General features: G+C 43.5%; 1 protein-coding gene across 1 annotated transcript in view; it reads right to left on the bottom strand.

Annotated features, from left to right (window-relative positions):
- Positions 1 to 15,883, bottom strand: part of LOC311134670 (proline-rich protein 5-like) — a 46,093-nt gene extending 30,210 nt beyond the window's left edge. The window contains exon 1 of the mRNA XM_084168418.1: positions 15,834 to 15,883. The gene's annotated coding sequence lies outside the window, so the exon portion shown is untranslated. The remainder of the gene's footprint in view (positions 1 to 15,833) is intronic.
- Between the last annotated feature and the right edge of the window lie 5,064 nt (positions 15,884 to 20,947).

Raw genomic sequence — 20,947 nt, 5'->3', positions numbered from 1 at the left:
GTAAAACTGCAACCGTAGCACAAAATAGGAGGCCTGGTGCTGAAAATATAGCTAACTTGTTATGCAAGTGGCACACAGCAGCAGATGGAGAAAAACTACACCAGTCGAGTAATTCATTTCAACAATAATCTTCATTTTAATTTGACTTTATAAACAACAAGAGGGTTTAATTGGAGTCTATTTCTTCCGAGCCTAGGCCTATATAAAATAACTTAACTGGCTGAGGTAGGCTATGGCTTAACAGCGTCTTTCACAATAAAAAAATATGTGGCCTAATAGAAGTGGGATTTATTTAATTAGGCCTACTTATAATTGCAAATGACCAAAAATGTAGCATCCTACATAAAACAATCATTTCAAGAAAAAAAGCGATGTCTGTAAATGTCTGAATGTCTGTATCGTGAGTCTCGGGATAGCCTACTCCTGTAATGACAGAACAAACAGAAAATACTGTCAGCATGAGACCTAAATAGCCCTGGATAAGCACTCACAATAATGTTAGTATTTACTAAATACAGGCATATAGGCTATTAAGTTACTTACTTAATGGTTAAAGTTGCATTTATCCCCTCGGTCACAATCTTGTGGATGTAGGGTGAGATGGATGTGATTTTGATGCGCAGGCAGTCCTTGATTGACTTCTGTGAAAGCCGGTTCATGTCAGGAGGAAAAGGAGGACTCGCAGGTGTAAGTCAATCCAAACATTTTTAGCACATAAAATGCAAGTTTCTTTATTGTGCTGTATTCCATTGAGCATGCCACCCAAAACGCACTCAGGGACTCGGCACTCCTGAGCGCATCACTGATTTGAGCGCATCGCCTCATCCAGCGAGGGTATTGTTTTCTTAGCAAGGGAGGTGAATTCTCCACCTGGGCGGACTGTAAGAGGATCATGTACAAACACAATGATATCTTTAATTGGGCATGCTGTAGTCTTCAAATCTGGGGGAGAAGTTATCCCTCAGCTGCTTGATGAAATCTTCCATCACCTTTGCGACAATGCTCCGTTCTGGTCCCTCTGCCTGTCGTTTCTTCAGTGTGCTGAAGTGCAGTAGCCTTCCAGATGAAAAGTCCAAATCGAACAACTCAAACTTCCTAGTAAAGACCTAAAATTTTTAAACCATGTCCACAACTGTTTTCCCTCTTCCTTGCAACTGCAGATTTAACCCATTTAAGTGACAGAATATAACCAAAAAAAGCAACACTCGAGAGGAATTCCTATATTTCCAGAATACGAATGTGGTCAGCTTCTGCCCTCATTTTTGGGAGAAAATCCACAACCTGGTCATGCAGCTCAAAGAACCGCTTCAGTGCTTTTCCTTTACTCAGCCAGCGCATGTCGTTGTGAAGCAGGAGATCATCAGTAATTAGACTTCTCCAAGCTCTGATGCTACTGATATTCATTAGTAGCCTACCAAACTTGCTAACTGCCTGGTATTCAGCACTCTATTGTCCCTCTAATCACTCTGACGTCAATGCAAATGTAATCGAACATTTAATCAAACACTTCATGAGAGCCCATGAGCTCATGTTGCGCAACATTTCTATAGGTTATGCAATTGCTTGAGAAAACAAGAGTGATGGCCTCTATTAAAAGCTTTCTATAGGCTATGCCTACTATATTTATTTCTAAACCTTCCTAATATTAAGCACATTGCTTCTATTTAAAAAAAATTGAGGCATTATCAAGTGCTTATCAAATTGTGAATGAGAGACTGATGAAGTGTGTACAGCCTGCGCAAATCATGTAACTTTTTTCAAATCATCATTAGTCGCATCATGCAGCCTTAGAATGTATTCAAAAATCAAAATATATAGCCCAACATTTGTATCACAACTAAAGTTACATAAATAACTCTAAATTAAGCATATAGGAGTACCTGTTTCTTCGTTAACTGCTCAACACTGAATAGCCGCATGTGCGCACTCCCTCAAATCGTTTGGAGAAAATATCCTTTCTATTTTATTCAGCTATGTTCAATTGTATTCTTCATACTATAAAATAATATAAATGAATGCTACGGAATTCTAAGAAATCTTGTCTGCTAAATGACTAGTGTAGCCCACAGCCATATGGCATAGCCAGATCAGGGCCTAACATAGGGACAACTCAGAGTATGCTATTATGTTATTCTGAAATAGACTACATTTTCTTCATATCATGTTCTTTAGACCTGTCTAAAATAAATTATGGATTTATTGTGATGGTGTAGGCTATATTACGTGGATTTTTAGACTTTTTTTAAATGTAGATGTTCCAAAGGTCTGCATCAGTGGCTTGTAGGCTGTGTGTGGAAGACAGGAGATGCTAAATGTGTTTATGTTAATTAACGGTCAATTACCATGAGACCGGCAGTTATTTGCTTGACAATTACCGGCTGACAAAATGTTATGACCGATACAGCCCTAGGCTGGTACACAGCACACTCTGATGGATGAGACAGTGCAAGCCATTCATTTGGGGGGCGTTTTCCTTCAACCTGCTGACCAGGCCCCTGTGTCTGCCCACCATAGCAGGAGCCCCGTCACAAAGTTGACTTTTTCGAATGACAGGCCATGCTGCCTAAACAATTCTTCCAGCTTTGGGAATATGATGTCCCCGGTGGTGTGTAATTCGAAGGGAATCAGTGCCAGTAGCGCTTCTTTAAATTCATTTCCATCAAAATAACAGACATATAACTGTGCTACATCGGTGTTAGTACTCTCATTAACATCCTCCAGAACAATCGTATGCACATCATCCGCCAGCGCATGGATGTGGCGGCCGACTGTTGACGCAGACAGGGGCACCTGTTTGACAGATGCAATTATGCTATCCATAGACTTGTCTGTAGCCAATTCCTCCAAAACTGTCACCATGCACTTTTTAAATACCTCCGTGTCTGTGAAGTGCATGTTGTCTTTGGTTAGAACCCAGGACGCTTTTAAGGAGGCACTTGTGACCTTCTGTCTACTTTGTCATCTTTAGCACACAACATTTTCTGGTTTGCAGAGAAATTTATTGAAAGAGAGAAATGAAACTACAACGAGGTCTAATAGATCTAACTTGTAATTTTGGATGCTTTCTAACTTCTGATGCATGGATTTGATCGATGTATTTTCACTGTTATCAAAATAACTCATGGTAAGCGCATACAGCCACTCATCCTACTTGCTTCGGAGCGCGCGTTCACTACATGACAGGAACGAGCACGTAGATATCTTGCACTAAATGTGTATTTTGTATTTATTAATGATTCTCTTCCTGGGGTCCAGCAACATTAAGGCAGTTATATACAATTTAAAAATTTTACATGACATTACACCTTATCCAATACATTTAGTGTGTTCCCTCAGGCCACTACTCCACTATCACATATTTACCATACAACATCTATGTGTACGTGTGTGTAAAGTGCGTGTCTTATCATGTGTATGTGTGCCTGTGTGTGTGTCTCTTCACAGTCCCCGCTGTTCCATAAGGTGCATTTTTATCTGTAAAAAAAAATAATATCTGATTCTACTGCTTGCATCAGTGGAATAGAGTTCCATGTAGCCATGGCTCTACAGTTGAAGTCAGAAGTTTACATACACCTTAGTTAAATACATTTAAACTTAATTTTTCACAATTCCTGACATTTAATCCTAGTAAAAAATCCCTGTCTTAGGTCAGTTAGGATCACCACTTTATTTTAAGAATGTGAAATGTCAGAATAATAGTAGAGAGAATGATTTATTTCAGCTTTTATTTCTTTCATCACATTCCCATTGGGTCAGAAGTTTACACACACTCAATTAGTATTTGGTAGCATTGCCTTTAAATTGTTTAACTTGGGTCAAACGTTTCAGGTAGCCTTCCACAAGCTTCCCACAATAAGTTGGGTGAATTTTGGCCCATTCCTCCTGACAGAGCTGGTGTAACTGAGTCAGGTTTGTAGGCCTCCTTGCTCGCACAAGCTTTTTCAGTTCTGCCCAGAAATGTTCTATAGTATTGAGGTCAGGGCTTTGTGATGGCCACTCCAATACCTTGACTTTGTTGTCCTTAAGCCATTTCGCCAGAACTTTGGAAGTATGCTTAGGGTCATTGTCCATTTGGAAGACCCATTTGCTACCGAGCTTTAACTTTCTGACTGATGTCTTGAGATGTTGCTTCAATATATCCACATAATTTTCCTTCCTCATGATGCCATCTATTTTGTGAAGTTCAACAGTCCCTCCTGCAGCAAAGCACCCCCACAGCATGATGCTGCCACCCCCGTGCTTCACGGTTGGGATGGTGTTCTTTGGCTTGCAATCCTTCCCCTTTTTCCTCCAAACATAACGATGGTCATTATGGCCAAACATTTCTATTTTTGTTTCATCAGACCAGAGGATATTTCTCCAAAAAGTACAATCTTTGTCCCCATGTGCAGTTGCAAACCGTAGTCTGGCTTTTTTATGGCGGTTTTGGAGCAGTGGCTTCTTCCTTGCTGAGCGGCCTTTCAGGTTATGTCGATATAGGACTCGTTTTAATGTGGATATAGATACTTTTGTACCTGTTTCCTCCAGCATCTTCACAAGGTCCTTCGCTGTTGTTCTGGGATTAATTTGCACTTTTCGCACCAAAGTACGTTCATCTCTAGGAGACAGAACGCGTCTCCTTCCTGAGCGGTATGACGGCTGCGTGGTCGCATGGTGTTTATACTTGCGCCCTATTGTTTGTACAGATGAACGTGGTACCTTCAGGCATTTGAAAATTGCTCCCAAGGATGAACCTGACTTGTGGAGGTCTACAATTCATTTTCTGAGGTCTTGACTGATTTATTTTGATTTTCCCATGATGTCAAGCAAAGAGGCACCGAGTTTGAAGGTAGGCCTTGAAATACATCCACACGTACACCTCCAATTGACTCAAATGATGTCAATTAGCCTATCAGAAGCTTCTAAAGCCATGACATTCTTTTCTGGAATTTTCCAAGCTGTTTAAAGCACAGTCAACTTAATGTAGGTAAACTTCTGACCCACTGGAATTGTGATACGGTGAATTATAAGTGAAATAATCTGTCTGTAAACAATTGTTGGAAAGATTACTTGTTTCATGCACAAAGTAGATGTCCTAACCGACTTGCCAAATCTATAGTTTGTTAACAAGAAATTTGTGGAGTGGTTGAAAAACGAGTTTTAATGACTCTGTCCTAAGTGTATGTAAACTTGCGACTTCAATTGTATATAGTACTGTGCGCCTCCCATAGTCTGTTCTTGACTTGGGGATTGTGAAGAAACCTTTGGAGGCATGTCTTGTGGGGTATGCATGGGTGTCCGAGCTGTGTGCTAGTCCCTCTTTGTGGCACCTGACCACACGACTGAACAGTAGTCCAGGTGCGTCAAAACTAGAGCCTATAGGACCTGCCTTGTTGATAGTGTTGTTAAAAAGGCAGTGCAGTGCTTTATTATGGACAGACTTCTCCCTATCATAGCTACTGTTGTATCAACATGTTTTGACATTGACAGTTTACAATCCAGGGTTAATCCAAGCAGTTTAGTCTCCTCAACTTGCTCAATTTCCACATTATTTATTACAAGATTTAGTTGAGGTTTAGGGTTTAGTGAATGATTTGTACCAAATACAATGATTTGTTTTTTAAATATTTAGGACTAACTTATTCCTTGCCACCCATTCTGAAACTAACTGCAGCTCTTTGTTAAGTGTTGCAGTGATTTCACTCGCTGTAGTAGCTGATGTGTATAGTGTCGAGTCATCCGCATGCACTGGATTTACTCAAGGCCAGTGGCATGTCATTAGTAAAGATTGAAAAAAGTAAGGGGCCTAGACAGCTGCCCTGGGAAATTCCTGATTCTACCTGGATTATGTTGGAGAGGCCTCCATTAAAGAAAGATCCAAATGATGTCATTTCTTTGGCAAATAGAGCTCTTTGGCCACACACACCATTGGTGGGTTTGGCTTTGAAAAACAGAAGCATATGCAAAAAAGTACCTCATACCTATGGTAAAATATGGTGGTGTATCTTTGATGTTATGGGGCTATTTTACTTCCACTGGTCCTGTGGCCCTTGTTAAGGTCAACGGCATCATGAACTTTACCCAGTACCAGGACATTTTTGCCAAAAACCTGGTTGCCTCGGCCAGGAGGCTGACACTTGGCCACAAGTGGATCTTCCAGCTAGACAATAACCCCAAGCACACATCAAAATTGACCACAAAATCAACATTTTGTAATGGCCACCTCAGTCTCCAGACTTGAAACCCCATTGAAAACAAGTGGTTTGAATTGAAGAGGGCAGTCCATAAGCGCATACTAAGGATATCAAGGATCTGGAATGATTCTGTATGGAGGAATGGTCTAAGATCTCTCCCAATGTGTTTTCCAATCTCATAAAACATTTGATAAAAAGGCTCAGTGTCGTTATCCTCGCAAGGGTAGGGTGCTGGAATACTGAAAACAGGGGTACCAATAATTTTGACCCCTATCATTTTTAGATCGTTTTTTATTACCGCTGCCCCACTCGGGAGGCTCAATTTCTCTTCTTACAAAAAAAGACACAATGTTTCAGTTATCGTCCTTTATCACTTTGAATTCTGACATTAAAGCATTCGCTAAAGTTTTGGCCTCTCGCCTTGAACCCTACTTGACACACTCATCACTGGCTTAATAAAAACGTGTTTAGCCTCTGATAATGTCCGCCGTCTCCTACATGTCATTGACACAGTTAACAACTCGGGAACTACTAACGCTAATGACATTCAGGGCCCTGGTCTCTCTGGACGCAGAAAAGGCTTTAGATCGCCTCGAGTGGCAGTACTTGTGGATAGTTCGGAAAAAGGTTTCATAGATATGATTCAACTTCTATATGCCAATTCCTCTGTGATGGTGTTGACGGGCAAGAATTGCTCCTCACATTTCGCTCTGTCCCGTGGCACACGGCAAGGCTGTCCGCTCTCTCCTCTGTTATTTGCCTTATACTTGGAACCTGTTGCCCAGACGGTCCGCCAATCCAATATTCACACACCAATCACTGTACATGACACCAAACATTACATATCCCTTTATGCTGACAATATCCTGCTTTTTCTTTAAAATACACAGCAATCTCTACCTCATATTCTTGACATTTTTTCTGAATTCAGCCACATTTCAGCCTATAAAATTAACTGGGGCAAGTTTGCCCTTTTAACTCTAATTAATATGGGAGATTATCCAATGGCACCACCTGGATTAAAAACCTGGCGCCGACGAAGATGGCGGCCTCGCGACTATCTCTTAGGAAACTTTGCAGTATTTTGTTTTTTTATGTATTCTTTTTTACATTATTAGCTCAGAAAGTGTTTTGTATCATTACATACAGCTGGGGGAAACTTGGATATCAGAGTGACGGTAACTCAGCATTACGACCAGGAATACGACTTTCCCGAAGCAGATCCTTTGTTTGCTCTCCCCAGGGCAACTGAACTGATTCCAGCAGCTGACCCAAAACATCGCCGGCGGAGGAGAGGCACTCGGAGCGGCCTGCTGGTTCGACTTAGGAGGCGCGCACACCACCCACCGCTTCCAAGTATACTACTCGCTAATGTTCAGTCTTTGGTTAACAAGATCGACGAAATCCGGGCAAGGATTTCTTTCCAGAGAGACATCAAGGCCTGTAACATACTTTATTTCACAGAAACATGGCTCTCTTGCGATATTCTGTCGAAATCGGTCCAGCCAGAGGGGTTCTCAGTTCATCGCGCAAACAGGAATAAATATCTCTCCTGGAAGCAGAAGGGCGGAGGTGTGTGTTTCATGATTAACGACTCATGGTGTAATTGTAGTAACATACAGGAACTCAAGTCCTTTTGTTCACCCGACCTAGAATATCTCACAATCAAATGCCGACCGTATTATCTCCCAAGATAATTTTATTTTATTTTATTTGGTTTATTTACATGGCCGTGTATATCCCCCCTCAAGCCGATACCACGACGGCCCTCAAAGCACTTCACTGGACTTTATGCAAACTGGAAGACACATATCCTGAGGCTGCATTTATTGTAGCCGGGGATTTTAACAAAGCAAATTTGAGGACTAGGCTGCCGAAGTTCTATCAACATATCGACTGTTGTACTCGCACTGCCAAAATCCTCGACCATTGCTATTCGAACTTCCGGGATGGTTATAAGGCCCTCCCCCGCCCTCCTTTTGGCACATCTGACCATGACTCTATTTTGCTCCTCCCTTCCAATTGGCAGAAACTCAAACAGGAAATACCCGTGCTAAGGACTATTCAACGCTGGTCTGACCAATCGGAATCCACGCTTCAAGATTGTTTTGATCACGCGGACTGGGATATGTTCCGGGTAGCTTCCGAAAATAATTTAGACGAATACACTGAAACGGTGACTGAGTTTATCAGGAAGGGTATAGGTGATGTTGTGCCCACTGTGACTATTAAAACCTACCCTAACCAGAAACCGTGGATAGATGGCAGTATTCGCGCCAATCTGAAAGCGCGAACCACCGCATTCAACCATGGCAAGGTGACTTGGAATATGGCAGAATACAAACAGTGTAGCTACTCACTCCGCAAGGCAATTAAACTGGCAAAACATCAGTATTGAGACAAAGTGGAGTCGATATTCAACATCTCAGACACGAGACGTATGTGGCAGGGTCTACAGACAATCACGGACTACAACAGGAAAACCAACCACGTCGCCAACACCGACATCTCGCTTCCAGACAAACTAAACACCCGCTTTGAGCATAACACAGTGCCACTGACGAGGCCCACTACCAAGAACTGTGGCCTATCCTTCTCCGTGGCCGACGTGATTAAGACATTTAAGCATGTTAACCCCCGCAAGGCTGCAGGCCCAGACGGCATCCCTAGCCGCGTCCTCAGAGCATGCGCAGACCAGCTGGCTGGTGTGTTTATAGACATATTCAATCTCTCCCTTTCCCAGTCTGCTGTTCCCACATGCTTCAAGATGGCCACCATTGTTCCTGTACCCAAGAAAGCAAAGGTAACTGAACTAAATGACTATCGCCCTGTAGCACTCACCTCTGTCATCATGAAGTGCTTTGAGAGACTAGTCAAGGATCATATCACCTCTACCTTACCTGTCACCCTGGACCCACTTCAATTTGCTTACCGCCCCAATAGATCCACAGACGATGCAATCGCCATCACACTGCACACTGCCCTATCCCATCTGGACAAGAGGAATACCTATGTAAGAATGCTGTTCATTGACTATAGCTCAGCATTCAACACCATAGTACCCTCCAAGCTCATCATCAAGCTCGAGGCCCTGTGTCTGAACACCGCCCTGTGCAACTGGGTCCTGGACTTCCTGACGGGCCGCCCCCAGGTGGTGAAGGTAGGAAACATCATCTCCACTTCGCTGATCCTCAACACTAGGGCCCCACAAGGGTGCGTGCTCAGCCCCCTCCTGTACTCCCTGTTCACCCATGACTGCGTGGCCAAGCACGCCTCCAACTCAATCATCAAGTTTGCAGGCGACACAACAGTAGTAGGCTTGATTACCAACAATGACGAGACCACCTACAGGGAGGAGGTGAGGGCTCTGGGAGTGTGGTGCCAGGGTGGGAGTGTGGTGCCAGGGAAATAACCTCTCACTCAACGTCAACAAAACAAAGGAGATGATCGTGGACTTCAAGAAACAGCAGAGGGTGCACCCCACTATCCACATCGACGGGACCGCAGTGGAGAAGGTGGAATGCTTCAAGTTCCTTGGCATACACATCACTGACAAACTGAAATGGTCCACCCACGCAGACAGCGTGGTGAAGAAGGCGCAACAGTGCCTCTTCAACCTCAGGAGGCTGAAGAAATTTGTCTTGGCACCTAAGACCCACACAAACTTTTACAGATGCACAATTGAGAGCATCCTGTCGGGCTGTATCACCACCTGGTACGGCAACTGCACCGCCTGCAACCGCAGGGCTCTCCAGAGGGTGGTAAGGTCTGCCGAACGCATTATTTGGGCCAAACTACCCGCCCTCCAAGACACATTCAGCACCCGATGTCACAGGAAGGCCAAAAAGATAATCAAGGACATCAACCACCCGAGCCAATGCCTGTTCACCCCGCTATCATCCAGAAGGCGAGGTCAGTACAGGTGCATCAAAGCTGGGACCGAGAGAATGAAAAACAGCTTCTATCTCAAGACCATCAGACTGTTAAATAGCCATCACTAGCACATTAGAGGCTGCTGCTGCCTATTGAAATCACTGGCCACTTTAAGAAATGGAACACTAGTCACTTTAATAATGTTTACAGTCACTTTAATAATGTTTATATATCTTGCACTACTGATCTCATATGCATATACTGCATTCTATTCTATAATATTCTACTGTATCTTAGTCCATGCCGCTCTGTCATTGCTTGTCCATTTATGTATATTTTCTTAAATTCCATTCCTTACTAGTTTTGTGTGTATTAGGTATATGTTGTGAAATTGTTAAGATATTACTTGTTAGATATTACTGCACTGTCGGAGCTAGAAGCGCAAACATTTAGCTTCACCCGCTATAACATCTGTTAAACACGTGTATGTGACAAATAAAATTTAATTTGATTTGGTACCCCTGTAGTAAAACAGTTGATACCAGTTCCTCTCTCTTTCCAACACTCTCCCCTCAATTAACCACCAAGCCTCGTGTGAAACAGACCATTATCATGCTCTGATCCCATATCTCCACATAGTTTCGCGAACAGTACCTTCATGCATATGGTCTGTGAGTGCCCTGACGTATCCCAATTCTGGACACTAGTCTTCAATATGCTTTCCACAATTCTCTCTAAACATATTCCATGTTTACCGCAGATTTTACTCCTCAATGACACCTCCGAATTGGATCTGTCTTTACAGGAAAAGTGATTATCGCTGTCTGGCCTCACAGCAGCCTTAAAAATGGTTGCCTGTCGATGGAAACCTCCCCATTCATTGTCTAAACATGAATGGTTACTGTATTTCATTGATATAGCTCAATTGGAGCTTTCGGTGGAGTGAATGCATGGCGCAAAATGGAGGGAGGGTGGAAGGGTGTGAGGGTATGGGGGGGGTGGTCTGGGTCTGAGGGAGGGAGGTTTAGCATCCTGCTCTTTTATTTATTAAATTTCTTGACTGTGGGCCAGGGGCGGGGGGACGGGGGGACGGGGGGACAGTTAATGTGATTCCTCTTTGCTTTCTTTGTAGCCCTTTGTCAATGTAAATAAAATAAAACAAAACATTTATTAAAAATAACAAATATTTTGCAAGTGTGCCTTCCATTGATAGTAAAGATGTGGTCTCTTCCAATGGTGTAACACTGAGACATAAAAATGGTATCCACAAGTTCATCTGCTGACTGTGGGGAAGTAGATAAAGGGCTTCATTGCCAATATCCCGAAGTATGCCTTTAAGGCAAAAACGAAAGTAGGGTGGTTGGTCGGGGTGGATGGGTAGGCGTATAACGGATTTTAGCTAATTAGCAACTTTGCAACTACATGCAAACATCTAGCAAGCCAACTTTGCAACTACATTCTACTTTTGAGCTACTTTGAAACTACTTAGCATGTTAGCTAACCCTTCCCTAACCTTAACCATTTAACCTAACTCCTAAACTTAACCCTAACCTTAACCCCTAACCCCTAGCCTAGATAACGTTAGCCACCTAGCTAATATTAGCATTAACCACCTAGCCACCTAGCTAATGTTAGCGACAACAAATTGTAATTCGTAATATATCATACGTTTTGCAAATTTGTAACATATTGTATGAATTGCAATTCGTAAATTCATGCGAATTGTCATTCGTAACATATCATACAAAATGGATGATGAACAACCACAAATTAATACATATCATACGAAACGTAACATATCTGTGCATGTCATCTGTGCAACTAGACACGAAAAAACTCTAGATCACCTTTACTCCACACACAGAGACGCATACAAAGCTCTCCCTTGCCCTCCATTTGGCAAATCTGACCATAACTCTATCCTCCTGAATACAGCTTACAAGCAAAAACTCAGGAATTACCAGTGACGCGATCAATAGTGGTCCAATTAAGCGGATACTACGCTACAGGACTGTTTTGCTAGTACAGACAGGAAAATGTTCCGGGATTCATCTGATGGCATTGACGAGTTTACCACATCAGTCACCGGCTCCATTAATAAGTGCATCGGCGACCAGTGTCCGTACGTGCATTCCCAACCAGAAGCCATGGATTACAGGCAACATCCGCACTGAGTTTAAGTCTAGCGCTGCCCTCCAACGAACCATTAAACAGGCAAAGCGTCAATACAGGACCAAGATCGAATCCTACTACACGGCTCTGATGATCGTCGTCTGTGGCAGGGCTTGCAAACTACAAAGGGAAACCCAGCTTCCCAGTGACGCGAGCCTACCAGATGAGCTAAATGCCTTCTACGCTCGCTTCGAGGCTAGCAACACTGAACCATGCATGAGAGCCCCAGCTGTTCCAGACGACTGTGTGATCACGCTCTCCGTGGCCTATGTGAGTGAGACCTTTAAACAGGTTAACATTCACAAGGGCAAGACTTATTACCAGGACGCGTACTCCGAGCATGTGCTGACCAGCTGGCAGGTGTCTTCACTTACATTTTCAACCTCTCCTTGTCCCAGTCTGTAATACCTACACATTTCAAGCAGACCACCATAGTAACCTGTCTAAATGGCTATCAGGGAACTATCGGGGTACTCACATCTGTAGCCATGAAATGCTTTGAATGAGGCTGGTCTTGGCACACATCAACACCATCATCTCAGACACCCTGGACCAACTCCAATTTGCATACCGCCCCAACAGAACACCTCCCTCTGCAACTGGATCCTGGACTTCCTGACGGCCGCACCCTGGTGGTGAGGGTAGGCAACAACACATCCGCCATGCTGACCCTCAACACGGGGGCCCCTCAGGGGTGCGTGCTTAGTCCCCTCCTGTACTCCCTGTTGACCCATGACTGCGTGGCCGCGCACGACTCCAACGCCATCATTAAGTTTGCCGACAACACAACACTGACAATGATGAGACAGCTTATAGGGAGGAGGTCATAGACCTGGCAGTGTGGTGCCAGGACAACAACCTCCCCCTCAACGTCAGCAAGACAAAGAAGCTGATCGTGGACTACAGGAAATGGAGGGCAGAGAACGCCCCCATTCACATCAACGGGGCTGTAGTGGAGTGGGTCGAGAGTTCCTTTGTGTCCACATCACTAAGGACCTATCATGGTCCAAACACACCAACTGTTGTGAAGAGTGCATGACAACGCCTCTTCCCCCTCAGGAGGCTGAAAATATTTGGCATGGGTCCTCAGATCCTCAAAAAGTTATACAGCAACACCATTAAGAGCATCTTGACTGGCTGCATCACCGCTTGGTATAGCAACTGCTTGGCTCCGACCGTAAGGCGTAACAAGAGTAGTGTGTATGGCCCAGTATATCACTGGGGCCGAGCTCCCTGCAATCCAGGACCTCTATACCAGACGGTATCAGAGGAAAGCCCCCAATTATACGGCTCCAGCCACCCAAGTCATAGACTGTTCTCTCTGCAACCGCATGGCAAGCGGTACCAGAGAGACATGTCTGGGACCAAAAGGCTCCTGAACAGCTTCCACCCCCAAGCCATAAGACTGCTGAAGTTAATCAAATGGCAACCCTGACTATTTGCATTGACCCCCTTTTTATTTACACTGACTCTCTTGCACTGGCTCTATGCACACTCACTGGACTCTACCCACACACACACACACACACACACGCATATTAACGCCACACAAACACTCACACATAGACACACTTTCATACTCTTCACAAAAGCTGCTGCTACTGTGTTTATTATCTATCATGACTGCCTAGTCACTTTTACCCCTACCTACATGTACATATTTTAGCAATTACCTCAACTACCTCACACCCCAGCACATTGATTCGGTACCGGTACTCCTTGTATATAGTCTCGTTATTGTTATATTATTGTGTTACTATTTCCTTTTTTGTGAATTTTTCTCACTTTTTAAATCTGGATTGTTGGGAAAGGGCTCGTAAGTAAGCATTTCACGGTAAAGTCTACACCTGTTGTATTTGGCACGTGACAAATAAAATTTGATTTAACATCATACTGATTGGAGCTTCCTGCATTTATGTTTACTATGTTATATACACTGAGTATACAAAACATTAAGAACACCTGCTCTTTCCAAAACATAGACTGACCAGGTGAATCCAGGTGAAAGCTATGATCCCTTATTGATGTCACTTGTTAAATCCACTTCAATCAGTGTAGATGAAGGGGAGGAGCCAGGTTAAAGAAGGATTTTTAAGCCTTGAGACAATTGAGACATGGATTGTGTATGTGTGTCATTCAGATGGTGAATGGGCAAGACAAAACATTTAAGTGCCTTTGAACAGGGTATGGTAGTAGGTGCCAGGCGCACCGGTTTGTGTCAAGAACTGCAACACTGCTGGGTTTTTCATGCTCAACAGTTTCCCGTGTGTATCAAGAATGGTCCACCACCCAAAGGACATCCAGCCAACTTGACACAACTGTGGGAAACATTGAAGTCAACATGTGCCAGAATCCCTGTGGAATGCTTTCGACACCTTGTAGAGGCCATGACCCGACGAACTGAGGTTGTTCTGAGGGCAAAGGGGGGGGGGGGGGGGGGGTGCAACTCAATATTAGGAAGGTGTGTCGTCTATAGCTTCTACAATCATCGTCGCCTCTTCTCTATAGAGAGGGACATTTGACTGGTACATCGTGGTAGGAACTGAACTGAGAAAATTGAGGGCACCGACTTACATTTTTATTGGGTACCCAGTTTATTATTTTTGATTACTGTATTGGATAAAACTGTATTATTGTGAATGAATGGTCATTGCGGTTGTGATACTCTGTTGTTGTGTATTGATCTAGAACATAAAAAAAGAGAAAGAAAAAACTAATGTTTTCAATAATAGATACACTTCAACTTAAAACCTATATCCCTGCGTCCTTGCAGTATTCTTTCTTCAGTAGATATTGAATGTTTTCCCTTGCCTTACTAGATGACATTGCTTCAGAACCCAGTCTCCTTTCAAACCTAAATAGACTGTATGCACATCTTACATAGTAACTCTAAAGTAGTTCCTAGTGTGTTACAATTTAATAGGAACCTACAACCCCATTTTTGAAAAAATAGTAATTCATTCAACTAACAAAACATATATGCCCTATTTCCATTTGTACCATTTACTCAATGACATACTTTAGCCAAATTATTGTAACTGGAGATTACAATATTTGGATGACATCTAAGAAAAATAATAATAGCAGGACAAGAGGATCCACACACACACACACTCCCTTCGGACTGTCTGCCCCGCAAGCCACGCCAGTCTGGGTATTCTGCTTTTGTTCTTGCAGAGCGGCTGAGGTTCCTTCCCTTCCATAATCCACAGATCGATCGCTTTCATTTGCAAACGAAGGCATTTACTTAATTAATTTATGAGAACCCCTTAGGCTACAGAATAATCTCCTTGCTTCATATATATTTGTTATACAATTGTTAATGCGTAGCCTACAGGCTAGCCTACACAAAGGAAATGTATCCCCATAGAACACGACGTCCATGTCACAGGGAGGGACGTAGCCTACATTACAGTGCGTACGTGGAGTAGGGAACTTGAACATGTGCGCTACAGGATATGCAAACAAACAAACCCATGTAAACAATGCGAATGTAGGCTCTTACCTTGCCCAATCAACAGACAAGCATACCTTTAAAAAATCGACCATAAATAGCCTACCCATACAGTAAAGTTCACTGACTGTACACACACACATCCATCGCACGCTACTCACCGTTCTCTCTCCTGATCGTGTTGCTTATAATAGAATGAGGTGGATATAGCATTGATCAACTGTATAGCCTATCAGCAATAAAAACCATAGTCTATATCATTGTTGATTTTCCAGCCTGCACTGACCAAACAGGCATTTTGGTGCAGTCGTGCGATGCGCTAGCGACCTATGCTGCGGGAGTCATTCCAGGAGCATGCATGCTCGCCCCCGTGCTGTTTTGACGAGATGCCGTGCATGTTTTGCGTCTGTGAGCGTGTACGCGCGTATTGGTGTCTGGTGTTGTAGGGTGGACGAGATAAACGTTCTCATTCAAGCACGGCAAGTTGTAGAAAAGGAAAGAAAGATCAGCATGCACAATTTCAATTAGGACTATATTTAAAGGTCCAATCTACATTTAAGTAATTTAGCAGCCGCTCTTATCCAGAGCGACTTACAGTTAGTGAGTGCATACATTTTCATACTGGCCCCCCGTGGGAATCGAACCCACAACCCTGGCGTTGCAAGCGCCATCCTCTACCAACTGAGCAAAGTTGTATTTTTTTGTGATCCAATTGACATTTTAGTCATTTAGCAGAAGCTCTTATCCAGAGCGACTTACAATTAGTGAGTGCTTACATTTTTCATACTGGCCCCCCATGGGAATCGAACCCACAACCCTTGCGTTGCAAGCACCATGCTCTACCAACTGAGCTACAGGAGGGCTGTACTTCCTACCTACCTAACTAACAATCTCAATAACAAATCATTTCTGGGTAACAATAAAGTGCCTTACTGTGATTGTTTTCAATTAAAATGATCAGAATTAAACAAAAATAACTTAGCAAAATACAATTTCTCAAGCAAGAATTTTGCTAGGACTGTCTGGGAGTGGTCTGGGAGTGGTCTGAGAGAGGGGCCTAATTGGAGGAGCCTAATGGGAGGGACGAGTCTGGCATTGATCAAGAAGGTCCACGTCCGGGAGGAGAGGGGGAGGAAGCCTGCCTTCAAATGGATCGGCCCGGCAGACTTCCACACCAACCATGAGGACTCGGAGGCTGTGGAGGCCATTGCTCTTCCATGCGGCAGGAAACAGAAGCTGGCACGCCACGCCTCCTTCAGCGTGGTGCCCACCTCCGTGGCCAGCCAACGCCGCGTCAACTCGGCCCCCAGCAGCCCACACAGAGAAGTCACAGGTCTGCTTCCCCAGCCAGTGGACTATTCCAGAAATTGTGTGAGCAGCAGCACCGTGTGCCGGCTGAGGTTTGGAACCACTGTTACAGCGGCGGACTTCGGAGCCCCACCCACAGTAACGGCAGCTCCCTGCTCTGCTCCCCGGGCCTAGCCCCCCTGGCCGTGCCCATCCACCCAGAGGGACCGTACGTGGGACCCCTGTCCCCACACCCCCCAGAATTCACCCCCCATCCCCACCACATGGCCTTTCTACCCAGCCTGTCCCAGGCCTCGGTGGTCATGCTGTACGGAGGTCCGGCGGCTCAGGAGGGGCTTGACCGCTTGACCACGGAAGTTCAAAGGTCGTCAGGGTCCGGAGAGAGCATCCTGGGGAAGAGGAAGAGGGATGAAGGAGCGGAGGAGGAGAAGAGGGTGAAAAAAGACACGAGGGAGTCGCCTGAGCTATCTGAAGAGGTGAGTTTGTGGGGGAAAAGTGAAATCCACAGATGTACTGTGGATCTCTGATAGATTCACCATAAGCATTACAAGCTTCAGGTAGTCGTTGGCCATATGTACACACTGTACCTAGGATCAGATTACTCCTCCCAACTGCAATTTTGACCTTAGGTCACTGTAGATCAGTGTCTAGTGACCACTTCATCCTACTCCTGCTAGACCAATCACAATAATGTATGATCCTGATTTAAAGGGGAAGTTCAGTGTTTTACTATTTAATGTTAGAGGGTTCCTCACCCTGAAAGTAGTGAAAAACTAAACGTCCCCTTTAATTAGAAGCGTGGTGATTTGACAACCAACAAGACTGGTCAGGGACAGCGATGCTTCTTACTGTAACGTCTCAGGCGTAGATTCAGTCAGATCAAATTTTATTTGTCACAAACACGTGTTTAGCAGATGTTATTGCGGGTGTAGCGAAATGCTTGTGCTTCCAGCTCCGACAGTGCAGTAATATCTAACATTAACCAGTGATAGCTGACACCCGCATGGCGGATGTTTTGGCGGTGTCAGAGGTGTAACTGCGTTGGAGCTGTCAGATCGGTGAGCAGCTGCTCTTGATCATTGTCATGAAGCCACACCCGTCCCACTCGCGTTAAAGTTCAGAACGAGAAAGTGTAGGCTATATTGAAATAATGATGCTCAGATTGCCAATAGCAATGTCCGCTTTAGGTATAATGACGTGAGCTGCTTGTGGATTTGACAGCTCTAACGCAGTTCCACCTCTGACACAGCCAAAACAACCTCTGTGGATGTCGGCTAAAGCAGATCTGATTGAACAGAGCCCTCAGTCTTAATAACACTGGTTGGTTTCTGTGGTGTCTAAGGAATTTATGACTTTGCTAACGTTTGCAAATGGTATCTTAGAGGATGTTGATTCAGCTTAGGGAAGTATCTGGGGAGCAGTTTTATAGGGGCACTCTAGAACAGAGGAAGTCTGTTGTGGGGAGTCATGGGATTGGTCTGTAGGGGAAACCACCCATATCATGTTAAAGATTATAAATACTTGGTTGGGACAAAGGAGGACAGAACAAGATATTATTTTGAGTCCGTTGTTCTCCAGATGCCTGCAGATGTCTGTAAACTTACGCTGAAATCCTTTGAAATAATAAACCTTTATAATCAAAGTACAGTGTAAGCGGACTCCTTGTTCTCACAGCAAAATTAGCATCATTATTCAGATACCACAGAATGGCGACGAGGAACATTTGGGGCGTTATGCGTCTCTCCAGTGTTCCATTCATGAGCTGCGAAGTGACTCCCGCTCAAGACGCCGGCTCATAAGGTGAGATTTCTCACAATTTTGTGCGCTGGTCGGTTCGCTTGCTTATGTGGGTGTGTGCGCTGGAGAAATGTACCGTTTAAAAGACTTATGTGTGCAATTTTGCTGTTATTTGCTGTGGGATAGGAGTCCGTTCTAAATTTCTAAATTTGTTTGCGCTGGTAACAACGCAAACAGTGGGGAGTGTCTATAACTATTGAATAATTGAATGAAGGAATAAGGCCAAGGAAAATGTCTACAAATTAGGACATTGCGAATCTATGTTAAGCCCTCTAACGAGGCGATCATTAGGATGGGCCGAAAAATCCTAAAAGCACATTAGGTGAATTTAGGTAAGTCCCGGGGACTTGGGGTTGTGGCATATATATTCGGTTGCAGTTGACGAACTATATGTTTGATGTGACCGCTCATTGGATGTCCGCGAACTCGTGGTAGCATAAATTTAGGAACAATGAAAAAACGGCGCAATGGAGGTAGAATACTGCCTTAGGGGTCCGTAGGAACGGAAAAAGCCTCTTAAACTGTGTATGTGTGTGTGTGTGTGGGAGAGAGAAAAATGGTGGAGTGGAGACGTCTCTGTTGTGTCTGATCTGTGTGTCGACTCATGTTGGGATGGGATTTGTGTTGGAGATCTTGTGAGTCTCCGTGGGTGAGAACGTTGGTGGTTGTTAACTATATGTGAGCCCCCTGGAAGGACGTTAAGGTTAAAAATGTTATGACTCTCTATAAAAAGAGAACGTTTACTAACTATTACAATATCATGAGCCTACAGGGAGGAGTTTTTAACAGTGTATAGAGATGTTTTGTAATGGATAAGAAAATAACTATAAATCTGCAGATTAGGATAAGTGAAGTTAAGAAACTTCAAAGTAGGATTTGTGTTCCATGTTTTGTGTTGGTTTGTGAGCTCTGTTAAGTGTTACTGTTTGCCTCATGAAGAACGGAGGTAAAGTTGGTCTGTCTACTTTCTGTTGTTTAACTGGGAGAGAGCTCCATCCACTCTGAAATCGCATTGGTGAATGAACTACGCATGCGTGGGATTTTATGAGTTTAGAGTTACGTAGAGCAAATATGCCACTCCCCTGCCTGCACTGAGCTGCTGGGAGAAGCAGACTCAGAGCAGACAGAGAAGAAAGGAGAGATTTAGACACTAATAGTGTATTCTGTTTGTTAAATCGGCTGTTGTTTAACGATGAAACTATTTGCTTGAGACCTATCGAATTGATAAACTAGAGATATGTTGACGGATTAAAAATATATAAAATAAAATGATATTGAGCTATCTATAAATATTCCTGAGTTAAGTTGTTTGCTTATTTCTTAGCGCGAATGTGAACAGAGGAATATTGAATGGTTGAAATAACTCAGTGAGTGCATAAAATACTAAATTCTTGTCTGTCCTTTGTTCTTCTGTCATATGAGAGACGAGAAGGAGGAGAGAGAGAGAGAGAGGGAGGAGGTGCTGACAAGTACATCACGCGACAGGGTGTGCTGCAACGGAACTACTTTCCTTTACTTTTCCTGATCGGATGTGGTAAGATTGCCACTAATTAATAAATTCGTTTAAAAAAAAACAAAAAAACATTATACATATATTGATTGATTAATTAATTAGTTAATTAATTAATTGTTTAATAAAAAAATAAAATAAAAAGGGAGGGAACCATAAGCTGTATAGTCTAAAATAATTTCAAAAAAATCACAATAAAGGAATATAAAAGAGTTGTTACAATGGGGAAAAAGGACATCAAAACTATGAAAGTAATTACTCCTGTTGATGTAGTACAAAATAGTAATCCTCTAGTTAATGGTATTGCAAGGTTATCTGGAAAATTGAATAAACGTTGGCCTGACATTGAACAACCATGGCCAGTGGAAGGGACTCTTAACCCTGACGTCATCAACATAATGAAAGTGCTTCTGTCAATTTATAAGGCAGATCAAAAGAAGGGGATAAAAAAGGGAACAACGTAAAGAAAAGAGACAAAGAGAGCCGGGTGTTCTTAAGCTGTTTGAAAATGAAGGACAAAAACTGACGAAAGATACCAACGATAAAAGAAACAAAGGTATAGAGAAAATTGTAAAAGAAGTGAAGGTGACAGAAAAACTAATGACAGAAGTCAGTACACCTTTCTCACATACGGATTCAGCAAAAATACCCCCACCTTAT

Source organism: Coregonus lavaretus (assembly GCF_964263955.1).
Source record: "Coregonus lavaretus genome assembly, chromosome: 9".
NCBI lineage: Eukaryota > Metazoa > Chordata > Actinopteri > Salmoniformes > Salmonidae > Coregonus > Coregonus lavaretus.
This window is presented reverse-complemented; position numbering and strand designations above follow the sequence as displayed.